The 18,993-nt window shown below is 38.6% G+C and overlaps 1 long non-coding RNA gene across 1 annotated transcript in view; it reads right to left on the reverse strand.

The window, feature by feature from the left end:
• Positions 1-17,229, reverse strand: part of LOC133252747 (uncharacterized) — a 115,335-nt gene extending 98,106 nt beyond the window's left edge. The window contains exon 1 of the long non-coding RNA XR_009738069.1: positions 13,891-17,229. This is a non-coding gene — a long non-coding RNA (uncharacterized LOC133252747). The remainder of the gene's footprint in view (positions 1-13,890) is intronic.
• Between the last annotated feature and the right edge of the window lie 1,764 nt (positions 17,230-18,993).

Below are 18,993 nucleotides of genomic sequence, written 5' to 3' on the forward strand. Positions count from 1 at the left end.
TTTTCCAATGAGTCAGCTCTTCGCATGAGGTGGCCAAAGTACTGGAGTTTCAGCTTTAGCATCATTCCTTCCAAAGAAATCCCAGGGCTGATCTCCTTCAGAATGGACTGGTTGGATCTCCTTGCAGTCCAAGGGACTCTCAGGAGTCTTCTCCAACACCATAGTTCAAGGGACCTTTTGCACGGAATAAAAATCTCATATATATAAATCCTTGTATATACATATGGGTATATATGTAAGAAAAATTCCTACAAGTGAATTGATATCTTAACAATATTGTCTTTCAATTCACAGAAATGGTACATCTCTCCATTTTTTTAGGGTATTTTTATTTTCTCCTAGAAATTTTTTAGTTTCTTTGTACAAGTCTTGTACATATTTTGTGAATTTATCCCTATGTCAAATCTATGATGTTATTCAAAGTGATATTGTTTTTTATTTCAATTTCTAATGTTTGTTGTTTGTATATAGAAATAGAAATTGAATATTTATCTTCTATGTTTCAATCTTGCTAAATTCACTTATTAGTTGTAGTAGCTATGTTTTGTAAATTCTTTAGAATTTTCCAAATTGATGATAATATCTGACAATTCTACATCTTCTTTTCCAACCTGAATGCCTTTTATTTCTCCATTATTGCACTGACTAGAACATTCAGTATAATGCTGACAAGAAGTGGTGAGAGCAGACATATTTGCCTTGTTACCGATCTTAGAGGGAAAACATTCCCTTTTTTTGCTCCTTAATTGATAATTTCAAATCTCCTATCTTTAAGTCTGCTGTTCCTTTCTTCTGCCTGCATAAATCTGCTGTTAAATCCCTCTAGGGAATCTTTCCATCCACTTACTGTATTTTTTAGCTCTAGAATTTCTAGTTTCTTTTTATTTCTCTTTGTTGACATTCTCATTTTGTTCATATATTTCTTATTTCCTTTAGTTCTTTACCTGTGTTTTCATTTAGTTTCCTTCAGCATATTTCAGAGAACTGTTTTAATGTCTTTATTTAGTAAATCTAATTAATGCCTGTGCTTCTTCAGGGATAGTTTTTAACAGTTTATTTTCTTCCTTTAAATAGGCCATGATCTCCTATTTATCGGTATCCTTTGTGACTTTTTTGTTGAAGGTTGGGCATCTGTAAAAATAGCTACCTCTCTCAGTCTTTGCAGACTGGCTCTATGCTGGAGTAGTCCTCTCATTAGCTGGGCATGCTGTTAGCCTAGCAATCAGCTCAGTGGAAAAGTTTAAGGTCTTCTCGGGTCTCTTCTAAACAGGTGTCTTGGCTGGACATATTTATGGCTTTTTCAATTCCCTCATACACATGGCTACATTTAAGTGTCTCAGTCTCCCAAAGAATCTCACTTTAGCTTCTTCTTTGGGCCTTCAGTGGTCTACTTTATGTCTCCATCCATAATCTCTTACCCAGGAGGTCTGTAGTCCCCTTATTTATAACTTACATGAGCAGTATCCACCATTTCTCTCTGTCTAAGACCTGAATTAGAGGTATAGAGCCCAATCCTTAGGCAGCCCTAAGATAGTCGTAACATTCAAATAAGGACCGCTCTGCTCAAGTCAGACATGACTTAGTGAATGAACAACTAACTGCTCCCTTTGTTTCAAGGGAGGGAACTGTGTATTGGGCTGCCACTTCCTCTACACCAGAACTACACTGCACTCAGAAGGGGAGTGGGGCAAAAAGTACAAACGTCATGAAATATTTTACTGTTTTGAATGTGACTTTTCTTGATTGAATATTTGCTTGGTTGTTATAGTCTTTTGACAATTTTCTGTAGTTTTTATAAGAATTTTATACCAGTTTCTGGTAGTTTTTTGGTGTTCCATGGGAGAACAAGGGCTTAAGAGATTCCCAGTCCACCGCTTTTCTCTATAAATATTCTTTTTTTTTCTTTTCTATAAATATTCTTGAGCTTTGTTTTGCAATTCAGTTAAGTTACTTGGAAACAATTTGATTCTTTCAGGTATTCCTCACAAGCCTCATTAGTCATCAACATTTAGTCCAAGATTTTTACTTACTACTGAGGTAGGGCCTTTCTTGGTACTCAACCCAATGCCCTAGTTATTACGAAGTTCTCTATTTTAACTGTTGGAATAGGCTCTCTATCTGCCTCTGTATGTGACCTCTGAGTACTATGCCCTTATATTTTTTCAGGTGTCTTTTTTAACCCTTCCTCTGGTACTTTTCTCAGAAGCATATTCTGACCAATCCTCGGCTGCACATTTGAGGCGGACCTTCTTCATATCCCAAGAGTTCTCTCTATATCCAGCCCTCTCTTCTCAGATAATCTGCACTGTGAATTCTAGCTGCCTTGGATTCCTTTGACTCCCAGCTCCACCCTCTCAACTCACAGACTGAAGTATGGATAACCATTTCTGAGCCATTCTTCAGCTGTGCAGAAAACAGCATTGGAAATACGTATCAGTTCACTTCAGTTCAGTTGCTCAGTCATGTCCAACTCTGAGACCCATGGACTGCAGCATATCACGCTGCCCTGTCCATCACCAACTCCTGGAGCTTGCTCAAACTCATGTCCATTGTATCGGTGATGCCATCCAACCATCTGATCCTCTGTCGTCCCCTTCTCCTCCTGCCTTCAACCTTTCACAGCATCAGGGTCTTTTCCAGTGAGTTAGTTCTTCACATCAGATGGCCAAAGTACTGGAGTTTCAGCTTCAACATCAGTCCTTCCAATGAACATTCAGGACTGATTTCCTTTAGGATGGACCGGTTGTATCTCCTTACAGTCCAAGGGACTCTCAAGAGTCTTCTCCAACACCACAGTTCAAAAGCATCAATTCTTCCATGCTCAGCTTTCTTTATAGTTCAATTCTCATATCCATACATGACTACTGGAAAAACATAGCTTTGACTACATGGAACTTTGTCAACAATGTAATCTCTCTGTTTTTTAATATGCTGTCTAGGTTGGTCATAGCTTTTCTTCCAAGGAGCAAGAATCTTTTATGGCTGCAGTAACCATCTGCAGTGATTTTAGAGCCCAGAAAAATAAAGTTTCTCACCGTTTCCATTGTTTCCCCATCTATTTGCCATGAAATGATAGAACCGGATGCCATGATGTTAGTTTTCTGAATGCTGAGCTTTAAGCCAACTTTTTCACTCTCTTTCACCTTCATCAAGAGGGTCTTTAGTTCTTCTTCGCTTTCTGCCATAAGGGTGGTGTCATCTGCATATCTGAGGTTATCGATATTTCTCTCAGAAAACTTGATTCCAGCTTGTGCTTCATCCAGCCCGGCATTTCGCATGATGTACTCTGCATATAAGTTAAATAAACAGAGTGACAATATACAGTCTTGATGCACTCCTTTCCCAATTTGGAACCAGTCTGTTGTTCCATGTCCAGTTCTAACTGTTGCTTCTTGGCCTGCATACAGATTTCTCAGGAGGCAGGTCAGGCGGTCTGGTAGTCCCATCTCTTTCAGAATTTTCCACAGTTTATTGTGATCCATACAGTCAAAGGCTTTGGTGTAATAAAGCAGAAGTTGATGTTTTTCTGGAACTCTCTTGCATTTTTGATGATCCAGCAGATGTTGGCAATTTGATCTCTGCTTTCTCTGCCTTTTCTAAATCTGGCTTGACATTCTCATTTCATGTACTGTTGAAGCCTGGCTTGAAGAATTTTGAGTGTTACTTAGCATGTGAAATGAGTGCAATTATGCAGTAGTTTGAACATTCTTTGGCATTGCCTTTCTTTGGGGTTGGAATGAAAACTGACCTTTTCCAGTCCTGTGGCCACTGTTGAGTTTTCCGAATTTACTGGCATATTGAATGCAGCACTTTCACAGCATCATCTTTCAGGATTTGGAATAGCTCAACTGGAATTCCATCACCTCCCTTAGCTTTGTTTGTAGTGACACTTCCTAAGGCCCACTTGACTTTGCATTCCAGAATGTCTGGCTCTAGGTGAGTGACCACACCATATCTAGGTCATGAAGATCTTTTTGTATAGTTCTTCTGTATATTCTTGCCACCTCTTCTTAATATCCTCTGCTTCTGTTAGGTCTATACCATTTCTGTCCTTTATTGTGCCCATCTTTGCATGAAATGTTCCCTTGGTAGCTCTAATTTTCTTGAAGAGATCTCTATAGTCTTTCCCATTCTATTGTTTTCCTCTATTTCTTTGCACTGATCACTGAGGAAGGCTTTCTTGTGTCTCCTTGCTATTCTCTGGAACTCTGCATTCCTTTTCTCCTTTGCCTTTAGCTTCTCTTCTTTTCTCAGCTATTTGTAAGGCCTCCTCAGACAACCATTTTGCCTTTTTGCATTTCTTTTTCTTGGGGATGGTCTTGATTGCTGCCTCCTGTACAATGTCATGAACCTCCGTCCATAGTTCTTCAGTCACTCTGTCTATCGGATCTAATCCCTGGAATTTGTCACTTCCACTGTATAATCATAAGGAATTTGATTTAGATCATACCTGAATGGTCTAGTGGTTTCCCCTACTTTCTTCAATTTAAATCTGAATTTTGCAATAAGGAGTTCATGATCTGTGCTACAGTCAGCTCTAGGTCTTGTTTTTGCTGACTATATTGAGCTTCCTCATCTTTGGCTGCAAAGAATATAATGAAACTGATTTCAGTATTGACCATCTGGTAATGTTCATGTGTAGCATCATCTCTTGTGTTGCTGGAAGAGGGTGTTTCCATGACTAGTACTTTCTCTTGGCAAAACTGTTAGCCTTTGCCCTGCTTCATTTTGTACTCCAAGGACAAATTTGCCTGTTACTCCAGGTGTTTCTTAACTTCCTACTTTTGCATTCCAGTCCCCTATAATGAAGAGGACATCTTTTTGCATGTTGGTTCTAGAAGGTCTTGTAGGTCTCCATAGAACTATTCAACTTCAGCTTCTTCAGCATTACTGGTTGGGACATAGACTTGGATTACTGTGATACTGAACGGTTTGCCTTGGAAACAAACAGATCATTCTGTTATTTTTGAGACTGCATCCAAGTACTACATTTCAGACTCTTTTGTTGACTATGAGGGCTACTCAATTTCTTCTAAGGGATTCTTGCCCACAGTAGTAGATATAATGGTCATCTGAGTTAAATTTGCCCATTCTAGTCCATTTTAGTTCACTTATTCCTAAAACGTCCATGTTCACTCTTGCCATCTCCTGTTTGACCACTTTGAATTTACCTTGATTCATGGACCTAACATTCCAGGTTTCTATGCAGTATTGTTCTTTAAAACATCAGACTTTACTTCTGTCACCAGTCACATTCACAACTGGGTACTGTTTTTGCTTTGGCTCCATCTCCTCATTCTTTCTGGAATTATTTCTCCACTCTTCTCCCATAGCCTATTGGGCACCTAACAACCTAGGGAGTTCATCTTTCAGTGTCATATCCTTTTGCCTTTCACACTGTTCATGGGGTTCTCAAAGCAAGAATATTGAAGTGGTTTTCCAAGTGGAAATATATATAGTGTGTCCACTAAGTCTCTGGTCAAAATGATAATCTGCACATATACAGGATGAGACTCTGTGAAATCTAGCTTAGGACAGCTGCTGGAGCTGTGAACTGAATGGAATTTCAGGAGGTTTAATGGCACTGCTGGATATAGGAACCCAATGGGTCAAAATGGAGGGAACTTACTGAAACATCAAGGACACTCAAAAGGCCTCCCAAAAAGTTCACACTGTAGGATAAAAAACTCTAGACCTTGATAAGGTCACTCTAATCCCACCCCAACAAAGGTTAGAAAAACCCTTGAAAAAAAATGTACTGATCTGCCAGCAAATTAACTATCTGTCAGAATAAATATCAATATTTCTCTAAATGTGAGACTGAGACAAAACTAATACAATTAGGTAAAGTTTAAAAATAAAATTAAATTACAAAAAATAGAAGTATAAGATTAACCTAGAATATCTTGTGCCAAAAAGTATGTTAAGTCCTCAAAAATTCATGAAGACATATCAAAAGAGCACAAGAGACAACTTAAAGGAGCTACCTCTGGCCAAGTAAAGGACAATTTGAGCATCAGAATAGTGATAATAATGCATAACATAAGGTTAAGAATCAATTAATCCATACTGATATAAATAATATGAAAAGAGGGAAGTTCTTCCTTCCAGAAGAATGCCAACTTATAAATATAGAAGAAATAATGATAGAAAGTCTATAATGATTGCTACAAATAGTGACTGAAAATTTGATGAGGAATACTGAGTGACTTCACTTTGACTTTTTACTTTCATGCATTGGAGAAGGAAATGGCAATCCACTCCAGTCTTCTTGCCTAGAGAATCCCAGGGACGGGGGAGCCTGGTGGGCTGCTGTCTATGGGGTCACACAGGGTCGGACACGACTGAAGTGACTTAGCAGCAGAATACTTTCAGACTCAGAGTATCTTGCCATAAGTTAAGGCACCGTCTTAATTCAATTTAACATCATTAATATTGGGACAAATCAAATCATTTGCTTCCTGATACAATGCACTGAAAAGAACACTATCACTTTGGTTGCATAACTGTCAAAATTGCATAACTTGAATCTAATCATGAGGAAACACTGAACAAATGGATACTCTATAAAATAAATGGATACTCTATAAAATAACTGGTCTGTATCCTCCCAACAAGAAGAGACAAGACAACTAAATGCAATGCATGAGAGAAAATTAGCTATAAAGGATATTATAAGAGTAATATTGTCAGTTTTTACTCTTCAGAAAGATTGCTTTATAGGGGACAGACTTTAGGGGAACAAGAATTTTAAAAATGACCATTAGGATCACATTGCCTAGCTCAAAGTATTGGGATGCTATATCTAGCCCATACTAGACATAGTTGGGGCTTAGACTGGGTTTTTAGCAGTAGATTTGTTAAGAAGCTGTGCAATTTAGAACATATTTGGAAACACATCTACTGGTAAATTGAATATTAGGTGTGAAGGTAAAATAAAGAATTAAAATTCTTAGTTTATTATTGCCCTGAGGAATTGGATGGATGGTACCGTGAATGATAAGGTGAAAACTTATGGAATATGGATTCTGGGAGCTCAGGAATGAATACTTCTTTACTTGACTATATTATGTCTGAGGTACCTATTATATTTTCAAGCAAAAATATATATGGAATTGGATGTACAGGTCTGGAAGTCAGGGTGTAGATCTCAGCTAGAACTATAAACTTCAGAGTCATTTTGTTTTTGGTGCTGTTTAATCTCTAAGTTATGTCCAACTCTTTGTGACCCCATGGACTGCAGCACAACAGGCTCCTCTGTCCTCCACTATCCCCCAGAGTTTGTTTAAATTCATGTCCACTGAGTATGTGATGCTATCTAACCATCTCATCCTCTGAGGATCAGAGTCATTAGCTAGACATAATTGAGATATGTGGCCAAATAAAAAATAAAATTAGAAAAGAAAAGAAAATTAAGCAGTAATTGAAGTGTTGAAGTAATCTAGGGTTACTTCGACACTTAAGAGTCTGGTAGAGGAGGAAGAGACAGCAAAGGAAATCAGAAAGGATGGATGGTGAGTTTAAAGAAAAGGAAGAGTGTGGTGTTCTTCTAGAATTATTTCAAGAAAAAGGAAATGGTCAACTGTGTCAAATGCCAACAGAAGGTCTACTAAAGTGAAGATGTAAAATGACCATTGACTTTAGTGAGATATGAGTCATTGTGACGCTGACAAAGGTCCATTTCAGCAGAGCTGTGGGTAAAAAACCTGGTTAGAGGAGGTTCATCAAACAATGGAAAGTGAAAAAATAGAGCAAATGAGTATAAATATACAACACTTTCAAGAAATTTTACTGTGAAGGAGAACAAAAGACTTGTAAACAGAAACAATACAAGATCAAGGTTGTGTGTATATAAGAGTGTGTATGTTAACTTTGGTAGTCTAGCATATATTTGTGTGTTGATAAGAGTGATCTAGATATGAAGAAAATGATGGAAGGAGGGAGAGAAAACTTAAAGGCAGTTTAGTTCATAGAAAAGAATACAGAAGGAGAAATATTGGCAGAATTTTATGGGAAAATGTTGTTTAGTCACTCAGTTCTGTCCGACTCTTTGTGACCCCATGGACTGCAGCATATCAGGCTTCCCTGTCCTTTACCATCTCCTGGAGTTTGCACAAACTCATGACCATTGAGTCACTGGGAAAATGAGAACCTTTCTTTTCCAACTGTACTTATTTTCTATACAAAATTGTAGTTGTTCCTCATTTGAGTGTTAAGGGAGAGGGTGGCACAACTATAAAATAAAATGGGGGTGTGAAATGGCTGGCTTAGGAGTGAAAAAAGTGTTAGTACAAGTGACCATTTGAGAATTATAGTTAACAAGTGCAATGAATCCAGTCAGCACTGTTAAATGATTTCTCCTGTAAGGTTCAGTAGCTGTGTGAACTAAACAGATAATTTAGGTTAGCCAAGGTGTGAGTTTCACTAAGCAAGGATTATGGACAAAAAAGAGGAGCAATATGGTAGATAGGGAAACAATGGAAACAGTGAGAGACTTTATTTTTTGGTCTCCAAAATCACTGCAGATAATGACTGCAGCCAAAAAACTTAAAAATGCTTGCTCCTTGGAAGAAAAGCTATGACCAACCTAGACAGCATATTAAAAAGCAGAGATATTACTTTGCCAACAAAGGTCCATCTAGTCAAAGCTTTGGTTTTCCCAGTAGTCATGTGTGGATATGAGAGTTGGACTATAAAGAAAGCTGAGCACCAAAGAATTGATGCTTTTGCACTGTGGTGTTGGAGAAAACTCTTAAGAGTCCCTTGGACAGCAAGGAGATCCAACCAGTCCATCCAAGAGGAAATCAGTCCTGAATATTCATTGGAAGGACTGATGCTATAGCTGAAACTCCAATATTTTGTCCACCTGATGCGTAGAACTGACTCATTGGAAAAAAACCCTGATGCTGGGAATGATTGAAGGTGGGAGGAGAAGGGGACAACAGAGGATGAGGTGGTTGGATGGCATCACCAACTCAATGGACATTAGTTTGAGTAAGTTCTGGGAGTTGGTGATGGACAGGGAAGCATGGCACATTGCAGTCCCTGGGGTCGCAAAGAGTCAGACACAACTGAGCAACTGAACTGAATCGAACTGAAAAAGGCCATTTTCAGTACTAGTCCATGGACTCCAGTCTGGCTAGGAAGAGAAGTGAGCATATGATAAAGGTGTAGGATAGTGAAAGAGTTTAGTCACTGAATTGAAAGTCATAATAGGCAAAACTGGAAATAATCCAACTGTTTATCAGTTGATGAATGGATTAATAAAATGTCATATGCATAAAATGGAATATTATTTGGAAATTAAAAGAAATAAAGTACTGATATATGCTATAATATGGATAAACCACAAAAACATTATGCTAAGTGAAAGAATCCAGTCACAAAATATCCCATATTGTATTATTCTATTTATATATCAATAAAATGTCCAGAAAGGCAAATATACATAAATAGTATATTAGTTTCCTAAGCCTAGCAGCAGTGAGGGAAAGCAGATACAGGGTTTCTTACTGGAGTAAAAAAAATTCTGAAATTTATATGGTGATGGTTACACAACTCTGAATACACTAAAAAACATTTAATTGTAAACTTGAAATGGGTGAACTAATGTAGTATGTGAATTATAGCTCAATAAAGTTATTTTTTTAATAACTTAAAGACTTTGTACATACAAAAATTGAAAGAATATGTCATCAGGAATCCAGAAAGAATTTTAAAGGAAGTCATTAGACAGAAGGAAAATTATACCAATTGGAAATAAAATCACAGAAAGGAATGAACTATAAATGGTAAGACCATAGGTGAACATATATTTTTCCTATTATTTATATCTCTGAACATAATTGACTGCCTGAACAGAAATAACAACATATTATGTGGTTTGAAATATATGTATAAGCAAAATGTATGACAATATCATAAAGGCAGAGAATGGAGAAAGTGAAATATACTACTGTTAATGTCTCCTACATGTGTAGTGTTATAGTATCACTTGAAGTTAGTTGTTAAAATGTTGAAGAGTTAAACAGCAAACCCTAACACAACTATACAAAATATGTCCTCTGACCATAATGGAATTAAATTAGAAATCAATTACATAAATACATCTGGAAATCATCAAATATTTGGAATCAAATCAGTTCAGTTCAGTTCAGTTCAGTTGCTCAGTCGTACCCAACGCTTTGCGACCCCATGGACTGCAGCACGCCAGGCCTCCCTGTCCATCACCAACTCCTGGAGTTTACTCAGACTCATGTCCATTGAGTCAGTGATGCCATCCAACCATCTCATCCTCTGTCGTCCCCTTCTCCTCCTGCCTTCAATCTTTCCCAACATCAGGGTCTTTTCAAATGAGTCAGTTTTTCACATCAGGTGGCCAAATAACACACTCCTAAATAAATCAGTAAAAGGAAAAAAAATTAAAAAGGAAACTAAAAGTACTTTAAACTTTTAAAATATATTCTGACTGAAATCAGAATAAAAATTTGTGGGACATAGAGTGAGGGAAATATGTAGTACTAATCAGGTATATTTAAAAGAAGAAAACACTCAAATCAACAATTTCAGCTTTCATCTTAAGAAACAAAAAAAAACAAATAAAATTCAAAGTAATGAGAAAGAAGGAAATAATAAATACGAGAAGGGAAATCTGTAAAATAGAAAACAGAAAAATAATAGAGAAAATTGAGAATTTCAAAGGCTCTTTCTTTGAGATTATCAATAAAATTGATAAATTCTAGCCAGACTGATCAGGAAAAGTGAAGTGAAAGTTGCTCAGTTGTGTCCAACTCTTTTTGACCAGTCCATGGAATTCTCTAGGCAAGAGTACTGGAGTGGGTAGCCTTTCCCTTCTCCAGGGGATCTTCCCAATCCAGGAATTGAACCCAGGTCTCCTGCATTTCAGGCAGATTCTTTACCAGCTGAGCCACAAGGGAAGCCCAAGAATACTGGAGTGGGTAGCCTATTCCTTCTCCAGGGCATCTTCCCAATCCAGGAATTGAACCAGAATCTCCTGCATTGCATGGATTCTTTACCTACTGAGCTATCAGGGAAGCAATCAGGAAAAAGAGAGGATCAAAATTACCAATACAGGGAATGAGAGAGATGACATCACCAGCAACTCTAGAGATAATAAAAGAATAAGAGACTATGATGAGCAACTTTATGCCAATAAATCAACAACTTAGATGACAATGACAAATCCCTTGCAAAACACAAACTACCAAGGCTCACACAAAAAGAAAGAGACAACCTCAGTAGCCTTATATCTATAAAGCAAATTGAATTTTTAGTCAAAGACCTTCCCACAAAGAAAAATCCAGAGTCAAGTGTCTTTGCTGATTATTTCTACCAAACATTTAAGGAAGAAACAATAATAATTCTCTACAAACTCATTTGTAAAATTGAAAAGGAAGGAATATTTCCCAACTTGTTCCATAAGGCCAGTAGTACCTTGATGCCAAAACCAGAAAAATATATTATTTTTTTAAAAAGTACAGTTAAGTATCACTCATGCGCATAGATACAAAGCTTTTAAGAAAAGGTTTTGCAAATTGAAACAAAAAATTTATAAAAAGGATAATACATCATGACCAAGTGAGGTTATCACAGAAATACAAGGCTGATTTAACATTTGAAAAGCATCATATTGATGCAATTTATAACATTAACAAACTAAAAAATATATATCATTTCAACAGTGTAGAAAAAAACATTTGACAAAATCCAACATGAATTCCCAATTTTTTTAAATCTCAGCAAACTAGGAAAGGAATTCCTTCACCTGATAAAAGGCATCTATGAAAACCCCATTGGTAAGGTCATACTTAATGGTGAGAGACTAGATGCCTCTCCTCTAAGATTAGTAACAATTCAAGGATATCTACTTTTGCAACTTCTATTAAACATTGTACAGAAGGTCCTAGCAAATGCTATGACATTAGAGGAAGAAACAAAAGGCAACCAGACTGGAAAGGAAAATTGACTTTATTCACAAATGGTATGATTGTCTACGCAGAAAATCCTGTGGAATTTGAAAAAAAAAAAAAGCACTATTAGAGCTGCAAGTGAATTTAGCCAGGTTGTAAGATACAAAGCAGATATACAGATTCAGCTGTATTTTGGTATACTGGTAATGAACAAATGGAAATTTAAATTTGAAAAAATCAATACCATTGAAACAGTATAAAAACATGAAATAGTTAGGGATAAACTTAGCAAAAATATAAGAATAATAATAATACACTGCATCTTTAAAACACTCCTCAGTTCAGTTCAGTTCAGTTGCTTAGTCGTGTCTGACTCTTTGCGACCCCATGAATCTCAGCATGCCAGGCCTCCCTGTCCATCACCATCTTCCGGAGTTCACTCAAACTCACGTCCATCGAGTCAGTGATGCCATCCAGCCATCTCATCCTCTGTCGTCCCCTTTTCCTCCTGCCCCCAATCCCTCCCAGCATCAGAGTCTTTTCCAATGAGTCAACTCTTCGCATAAGGTGGCCAAAGTACTGGAGTTTCAGCTTTAGCATCATTCCTTCCAAAGAACACCCAGGGCTGATCTCCTTTAGAATGGACTGGTTGGATCTCCTTGCAGTCCAAGGGACATGCAAGAGTCTTCTCCACCACAGTTCAAAAGGATTAATTCTTCAGTGCTCAGCTTTCTTCACAGTCCAACTCTCACATCCATACATGACCAGTGGAAAAACCATAGCCTTGACTAGACGGACCTTTGTTGGCAAAGTAATGTCTCTGCTTTGCAATATGCTATCTAGGTTGGTCATAACTTTCCTTCCAAGGAGTAAGCGTCTTTTAATTTCATGGCTGCAATCACCATCTGCAGTGATTTTGGAGACCAAAAAAATAAAGTCAACCACTGTTTCCCCATCTATTTGCCATGAAGTGATGGGACCAGATGCCATGATCTTCGTTTTCTCAATGTTGAGCTTTAAGCCAACTCTTTCACTCTCCTCTTTCACTTTCATCAAGAGGGTCTTTAGTTCCTCTTCATTTTCTGCCATAAGGGTGGTGTCATCTGCATATCTGAGGTTATTGATACTTCTCCCAGCAATCTTGATTCCAGCTTGTGCTTCTTCCAGCCCAGCGTTTCTCATGATGTACCCTGCATATAAGTTAAATAAGCAGGGTGACAATATACAGCCTTGATGTACTCCTTTTCCTATTTAGATAACGTTTTAAATTATACTCAAAAAATAGATATATTTTGTCCATGGATCAGAAGATTCAATATATCAACAAATGATGCTAGAATAACTGGTTATCAGATATCCAAGAAAATGAATTTCAATCCCTATTTCACAGTATATACAAAAACAGTATTAAAAATGGATCACAAATTGAATGCAAAGTCTAAATGTTAAAATTTATAGAAAACCCATAAATATGAGTAAGGCAAAGATTTCTTAGATATAACTCCAGAAGTATGATCTATACAAGACAAAACAAGTAAGCTGTACTTCATCAAACATTTAAGATATCTTACCTCTGAAAGACACTGTTAAGAAAATGAGAATGTAAGTCACATAGTGGGTGAAAATATTTGCATACCATACATCTCAGAAAGGATTCATATGCAGAATATATAAAGAACTCTCAAGGCTCAATAATAAGAAAGCAAACAGTGCAATTTTAAAAAGAGGAAAGAATTTGAACACACACTTTACCACAAAACTGGTGAAGCACAGGAATGCTGTGCCCAAGGCCACTATCGTAACTGCAGTGAAGACATTTAGAGCCCTGGAATTTTCAGAGCTTCCTCACTTCCTGTCTCTATTAATACTGCTTAATAATAACTCACCACAATACTTAGCAAGCTACAATAGCACATACTTATTGTCTCATGGTATCTGTGGGTCAAGAATCCAGACATACCTGGATCTTCTGCCGCACAGCCAAAATCAAGGTGTCAGCCCACCTTGATTTGGATGCAGTCTCATCCAAAGTTTCCACTGGAGATATGCTTCCAAGTTCATTCAGCGGTTGTGGCATAATTCAGTTCCTCAGGCTCTTCTGGAATGAGAGCTTCTTTTCCTCATTGCTTAGTGTCACGGGCCACCTTCAGTGCCTTGCCAGGTGGGCCTCTCCAACATGGCAGGTTACTTCATAAAAGTATACACACACCAAGAAGGCAATCGGGAGTTGGCTAACAAGACAGAAGTGAATTATGGAAGGTGACACCCCTCAATGTTGCCATAATGTATTATCAAAAGCAAGGTACTGAAGAGGAGGTGGTCATACAGTGCTATGAGTATCAGGAGGCAGGGCTCAATGGGAGTCATCTCAGAGGCTGCCTACCACACTGGCCTCAGAAAATGCAATTCTCTGGGGCAACTTATTTTTAATTCCTGAAATCCAAGGACATTTCCTTCTAATCACTTTAAGCATACTATTTTCAGTCAATTCTTTGAGCTGATAATTCTATGTGAAACTAGATTTCCTTGCTTATTTCTACGAGCATCCAGTCTGGTTTCATTCTGAGTCACAGTAGGGTCCCTGTTGATCTATGTGCCTGCTTTTGTGTGTGCTTCAACCTCCTCCTGGAATAACTCTTCCTTTATCCATTGTAGAAACTCTTGTCTTTTAAGATTTAGCCCATGCAAAAATACCTTAAAAAATTATCTAAAGTTGTGGTACATATACACAATGGGATATTACTCAGTCATAAAAAGGAATGCATTTAAGTCAGTTCTGATGAGGTGGATGAACCTAGAACCTATTATATGGAGTGAAGTAAGTCAGAAACAGAAAGATAAATATCATATTCTAACACATATATATGGAATCTAGAAAAATGGTACTGAAGAATTTACAGGACAGCAATGGAGAAACAGACATAGAAAATAGGCTTATGGACATGGGGAGAGGGGAAGAGAGGGTGAGATGTATGGAAAAAGTAACATGGCAACTTACATTTCCATATGTAAAACAGACAGCCAACAGGAATTTGCTCTATAACTCAGGAAACTCAAACAGGGGCTCTGTATCAATCTAGAGGGGTGAGACGGGGTGGAAGATGGGAGGGAGGTTCAAAAGGCAGGGGATATATATGTATACCAATGGCTGATTCATGTTGAGGTTTGACAGAAAAGAACAAAATTCTGTAAAGCAATTAACCTTCAATAAAAAAATTAATTTAAAAAAATCTCCACTAAAGCTCCCTCTATACTCATATTCACACTGCATTCTACAGGCTGGGTGAGGTTCCATTTACTCATTTTACCAACATTTATTGAGAGACTAATCTGTGCCTGTCACATACTAGTCTGGACTCAACAATATCTGTAGAGCCAGCAAACTAATGAATGGTGATAAAGATAAATGGAGTGCAGAGTGCATTAAACAGGGCTGAATCTGTGCTTCAGGGGACCAGAGCAGAGAACAAGGAGTGTCTCTCTATCTTGCTGAAAACTTCTGCTTCCTAAGTACAATCATAGCAGTCAGTCACTGATAGTGTGACGTTCCTTAACTGCTGCTCTGCTTCTGTGGGAAGTCAGCACTCTTGCTTCTCATGAAGACTCCTTCCAGGCCTCTAAGGGCTAAAGATCATGCCAAAATTTGGAGCTCATGTTTATTAGTGCTTTGGGAAATTTCAGTTAGTGTTAAACAACATCAGCACCTCCCGTCTACCTCATTCTCTTGAGCTGAGTCCAGGAAGACTCAGCTTCAATCCTTGGAAACCCCCAAAATTTAGTTAATTTAGGATGGCCATGTTTTCCTGGGCTGGCTGAAGCCAGTTCACTGTACTATATAAACAGGAGTAAACAGAGAGACACTGTATCTACAGAGGAGGAAACTAAAAGGCTAATGCTAGATGACTTTGGCTAGGAATAGGCTCCAAAAGCACTGCGGTGACGCACTCGATTCCTAAACCAACAGTCAGACACTAGAAAAAAGGCAGATCACTTAGGGCTTGGATTTCCTCAAAGAGCCGGAGTCTCGAGGAGGAATTAAAAAGACTTTTTCTTCTGGTTATGCTTAGAGTCTCATCTGGGTCGATAACACCCATTTGTGTAGTGGTGGTGTTATCTGCATTCTGCATTTCTTATAGACCCTAAGTTATGCTGGTTTTCCATTTTGTGTTAGGTATGTGGCTTTCCCTCAGGCTCTCACACCATCTTTCAGGCACATGCTTCCAAAAGCCAATTATCAATCAACTTGAAAATTTTCACCCTAATGTGCAGATGCTGCTCATGCTAAATTTCCCTAGCTCAAACCCAGGACAGAGGAGATGCATTTTTAAGCTTCCTGCACATGTCTACAGGGTAGCTACCATCTTGTAAGCCAGGCCACAGTGCCTCTGAATTTAGGATAAGTGCAGGAAGCTTTTGAATTTGCTAATTTTGGTCTTATCATTTTACTTTGTGGAAACAGGCTAAATTCCAAAAGTCTGTAGCTCTCCCCTGTGGTCAGAGAAATCACCTGTAGCAAGTCTATATGTTGCCCCTTCTCCACTAGCCCTGACTCACCATTCAGGCTCCACCTCTGCAGAAGCCAGATCGATGTGATGAGTTGGTGACTGTATTTTCTAGAAGTGAGTTTTAAAGACTTGGTCTGATCAGTCATTCTGGCCCACTTTCGAGGAAAGGAAAAGGTACTGATCCCATGATCTGAAACTTTTCTGTTGCAGAGTCATTGATACAGCATTCATTCAACAAAGAACACACACTCTGAGGAAGGCAGTGAGGGCCATCAAGCTTCACCTGCCTCCCTTAAACCTCAATGAAAAGTTACAACTTATTTTCCCACCTTTGGAACCCTCTTCGGTTGTTTCCCCCTATCCTCCCTTTCAGAGGTTTCAGTTCAGTTCAGTGCAGTTCAGTCGCTCAGTCATGTCTGACTCTTTGCGACCCCATGAACCGCAGCACGCCAGTCCTCCCTGTCCATCACCAACTCCCAGAGTCCACCCAAACCCATGTCCATTGAATCAGTGATGCCATCCAATCATCTCATTCTCTGTCATCCCCTTCTCCTCCTGCACTCAATCTTTCCCAGCATCAGGGTCTTTTCGAATGAGCCGGCTCTTTGCCTCAGGTGGCCAAAGTATTGGAGTTTCAGCTTCAACATTAGTCCTTTCAATGAACCCCCAGGACTGATCTTCTTTAGGATGGACTGGTTAGATCTCCTTGCAGTCCAGGGGACTCAAGAGTCTTCTCCAACACCACAGTTCAAAAGCATCAATTCTTCGACGCTAAGCTTTCTTTATAGTCCAACTCTCACATCCATACATGACCACAGGAAAAACCATAGCCTTGACTAGACAGACCTTTGTTGACAAATAATGTCTCTGCTTTTTAATATGCTGTCTAGGTTGGTCATAACTTTCCTTCCAAGGAGTAAGCGTCTTTTAATTTCATGGCTGCAATCACCATCTGCAGTGATTTTGGAGCCCAGAAAAATAAAGTCAACCACTGTTTCCACTGTTTCCCCATCTATTTGGCACGAAGTGATGGGACCAGATGCCATAATCTTCGTTTTCTGAATGTTGAGCTTTAAGCCAGTTTTTTCACTCTTCACTTTCACTTTCATCAAGAGGCTTTTTAGTTCCTCTTCACTTTCTGCCATAAGGGTGGTGTCATCTGCATATCTGAGGTTATTGATATTTCTCCCAGCAATCTTGATTTCAGCTTGTGCTTCCTCCAGCCCAGCATTTCTCATGATGTACTCTGCATATAAGTTAAATAAGCAGGGTGACAATATACAGCCTTGATGTACTCCTTTTCCTATTTGGAACCAGTCTGTTGTTCCATGTCCAGTTCTAATTGTTGCTTCCTGGCCTACATACAGGTTCTTAAGAGGCAGGTTGGGTATTCCCACCTCTTTCAGAATTTTCCACAGTTTATTGTGATCCACACAGTCAAAGGCTTTGGCATAGTCAATAAAGCAGAAATAGATGTTTTTCTGGAACTCTCTTGCTTTTTCCATGATCCAGAGGATGTTGGCAATTTGATCTCTGGTTCCTCTGCCTTTTCTGAAACCAGCTTGAACATCTGGAAGTTCACGGTTCACATATTGCTGAAGCCTGGCTTGGAGAATTTTGAGCATTACTTTACTAGCGTGTGAGATCAGTGAAATTGTGCAGTAGCTTGAGCATTCTTTGGCATTGCCTTTCTTTGGGGTTGCAATGAAAACTGACCTTATCCAGTCCTGTGGCCACTACTGAGTTTTCCAAATTTGCTGGCATATTGAGTGCAGTACTTTCACAGCATCATCTTTCAGGATTTGAAACAGCTCAATTGGAATTCCATCACCTCCACTAGCTTTGTTCATAGTGATGCTTCCTAAGGCTCACTTGACTTCACATTCCAGGATGTCTGGCTCTAGGTCAGTGATCACACCATCATGATTATCTGGGTCATGAAGATCTTTTTTGTACACTTCTGTGTATTCTTGCCACCTCTTCTTAATATCTTCTGCTTCTGTTAGGTCCATACAATTTCTGTCCTTTATTGAGCCCATCTTTGCATGAAATGTTCCCTTGGTATCTCTAATTTTCTTGAAGAGATCTCTAATCTTTCCCACTCTGTTGTTTTCCCCTATTTCTTTGCATTGATCACTGAGGAAGGCTTTCTTATCTCTCCTTGCTATTCTTTGGAACTCTGCATTCAAATGGGTATATCTTTCCTTTTCTTCTTTGCTTTTCACTTCCCTTCTTTTCACAGCTATTTGTAAGACCTCCTCAGACAGCCATTTTGCTTTTTTGCATCTCTTTTTCTTAGGGATGGTCTTGATTCCTGTGTCCTGTACAATGTCATGAACCTCTGTCCATAGTTCATCAGGCACTCTATCTATCAGATATAGTCCTTTAAATCATTTCTCACTTCCACTGTATAATCATAAGGGATTTGAGTTAGGTGATACCTGAATGGTCTAGTGGTTTTCCCCACTTTCTTCAATTTAAGTCTGAATTTGGCAATAAGGAGTTCATGATCTGAGCCATAGTCAGCTCCTGGTCTTGTTTTTGCTGACTGTATAGAG

This window comes from Bos javanicus, chromosome 8 (genome assembly GCF_032452875.1).
Source record: "Bos javanicus breed banteng chromosome 8, ARS-OSU_banteng_1.0, whole genome shotgun sequence".
Classification (NCBI taxonomy): domain Eukaryota; kingdom Metazoa; phylum Chordata; class Mammalia; order Artiodactyla; family Bovidae; genus Bos; species Bos javanicus.